We start from the raw sequence: 2,952 nt of genomic DNA, 5'->3' as shown, positions 1-2,952 counted from the left end.
GGGTCGCATCAAACCAGTCAGTTGACTGAAGACCAAAAAAAAAAAAAAAAAAAAAAAAAAAAAAAAAAAAAAAAAAAATCAATGTGCGGTCTCTCCCGCCAACAATACTTTGGGGCAGACATTCCCTGCTACCACAATTATGTCCAAAATGACAAATATTAATTATTCTTACTTAATCCTGTTATTAAAATATAAACATCTTTCATAAATTGTGGTTTGACAACACGTCTTACAATTGTCTGGTAATATGAATTCCTTGAATGGCTGAAAATTTTCTCAATGTACCCGAACATAACATTTCCAGTCAATGATTGGTTCAGTTGGACCAGAGGATGTCCATTCCGTGTAAACATAGCCCACGCCATTGTGGAGCCACCATGAACTTGTATAGGGCCTTGTGAACAGGTCCATGGCTTCGAAGGGGTGGGTCACACACTCGAACCCTACCATCAGCCCTGAACAGCTGAAATCTGTACTCATCTGACCAGGTCACGGTTTTCCAGTCCCCTAGGGTCCAACCGATATGGTCACGAGCCCAGGAGAAGTGCTACAGGCGATATTGTGCTGCCAGAAAAGGCACTAGAGTCAATCGTCTGCTGCCACAATTCGCCGCATTGTCCCAACTAATAATTTCGTCGTACGTTCCACGTTGATTTTTCGCTGTTACCTTAGGCAGATGTGCTTTTCTGTTAGCACTGATAACTACGCAAACGCCGCTGCTCTCGGTCGTTAAGTGATGGCCATCGGCCACAGCGCTGTCCGTACCGAGAGGTAATGTCTGAAATGTTCAAAAAATGGTTCAAATGGCTCTGAGCACTACGGGATTTAACATCTATGGTCATCAGTCCCCTAGAACTTAGAACTACTTAAACCTAACTAACCTAAGGACATCACACAACACCCAGTCATCACGAAGTCTGAAATGTGGTATTCCTGGCACACTCTTAACAAAGTGGAGCTCGAAATACCGAATTCCCTAATAATTTCCGAAATGGGACATTCCATGCGTTACCTCCATCTACCATTCCCCGTTTAAAATCTTTTCGCCGCGCGTGGTATCCGCGCGGTCTAGGGCGCCTTGTCACGGTCCGTGCAGCTCCCCCCGTTGGAGGTTCCATTCCTCCGTCGGTCATGTGTGTGTGTGTATTGTCCATAGCGTAAGTTAGTAAAGTTAGATTAAGTAGTGTGTAGGCTTATGAACCTTACCACAAAAAAAGTCTGTTCACAAATCACCTGAGTGCAGGTTACGGTTCCAACAATGCATTGCCGTTTTATGCTTTTTGTACGTGACACTACCGCCATTTGCATATGTGCTTATCATTATCCTAGGTGTCCGCCCGCGGTAGCTGATTGGTCAGCGTGACAGAATGTCAATCCTAAGGGCCCGGGTTCGATTCCCGGCTGGGTCGGAGATTTTCTCCACTCAGGGACTAGGTGTTGTGTTGTCGTAATCATCAACATTTCATCCTCATCGACACGCAAGTCGCCGAAGTGGCATCACATCGAAAGACTTGGACCCGGCGAACGGCCTACCCGGTGGAAGGCTCTAGTCACACGATTATCCTAGGCAACGGCCTTGCTGCAGTGGATACACCGGTTCCCGTCAGATCACCGCAGTTAAGCGCTGTCGGGCCTGGCCGGTACTTAGATGGGTGACCGTCGGGGCCGCCATGCGCTGTTGCCATTTTTCGGGGTGCACTCAGCCTCGTGAGGCCAATTGAGTAACTACTCGACCGAATAGTAGCGGCTCCGGTCAAAGAAAACCATCATAAAGACCGGGAGAGCAGTGTGCTGCTCACACGCCTTTCCTATCCGCAACCTCAGCTAAGGATGACACGGCCGTCGGATGGTCCCGATGGGCCACTTGTGGCCTGAAGACGGAGTGCTTTTTTTTTACCTCTATCCTATGACTTTTCTCACCTCCGTTTATATCTAATTGTATTATTACGACATGTTGGCACGAGAATACTTGGCAGTAGGTGAATCGTGTGAAGTTAAATAAAGTTAATACGTGTACACAACAGTTGCGGTGGTATCTTCACAATATTTTTGAACAAATACAAGGTAATTCAAAATAAATACTGCTCGGTTGGCCGCGGGGCATAATGGGAATTTTGACGTAAATAGGGTTTGGTTTAGCGACGAAGCCCAGCTTCATTTGAATGGTTTCATCAGTAAGCAAAATTGGTGCGTTTGGGGGATTGAGAATCCGTATTTCGCGATCGAGAAGTCTCTTCAGCCTCAACGGGTGGTGTAATGTCCAGTCACGGAATAATCGGTGCGTTATTTCTTGATGGCACGGCTACTACCGAACGTTACGTGAGGGTTTCAGAAGATGTGTTCATCCCCATTATCTAAGATGACCCTGATTCCGGCGACATGGGGTTCATGCAAAATGGAGCTCGACCCAATCGAAACAGGAGAGTGTTTTCTGTCTTGGGGCGCCGCATTCTGTCGCTGGGTTACCCAAAGGCCACTGGGATGGGCCTCGACTGGACGCCATATTCTCCGGATCTGAACACATGCGACTCCTTTTTGTGGAGCTGTATTACAGATAAGGTGTACAGAAATAACCCTAAAACCATTGTTGAGCTGAAAACAGCTATTCAGGAGGTCATCGACGACATCGACATTCCGACACTTCAGTGGGTCCTGCAGAATTTCGCTATTCCTCTGCGCCACATCATCGCCAATGATGGCAGGCATATCTAACATGTCATAACCTAAATCCGGATACCTTTAGCGGCGTTTACATGTTGAATAAGGGGTGTGAACGCCGTATTTGGTAATTAATTTACGTTTTTTTTCATATCGTTCAGTAATTGTCACCCTGTATGATAGCAATTCTGAGTTGCTGCTTAACTCTCGTTTAGTCAGCGCTAGAGTGTTACAGAGATGCTCATCAAATGTCAGTAGCGGACACGACAAGAGAGGTGTTGTGCATCGCCGAGA

At 46.6% G+C, this 2,952-nt stretch overlaps 1 pseudogene; it reads left to right on the top strand.

Moving 5' to 3' along the window:
• The first annotated feature begins 1,566 nt into the window (after positions 1-1,566).
• LOC126413458 (5S ribosomal RNA) lies at positions 1,567-1,684 on the top strand (annotated as a pseudogene).
• Positions 1,685-2,952: the final 1,268 nt, after the last annotated feature.

This window comes from Schistocerca serialis, chromosome 7, assembly GCF_023864345.2.
Source record: "Schistocerca serialis cubense isolate TAMUIC-IGC-003099 chromosome 7, iqSchSeri2.2, whole genome shotgun sequence".
NCBI lineage: Eukaryota > Metazoa > Arthropoda > Insecta > Orthoptera > Acrididae > Schistocerca > Schistocerca serialis.
This window is presented reverse-complemented; position numbering and strand designations above follow the sequence as displayed.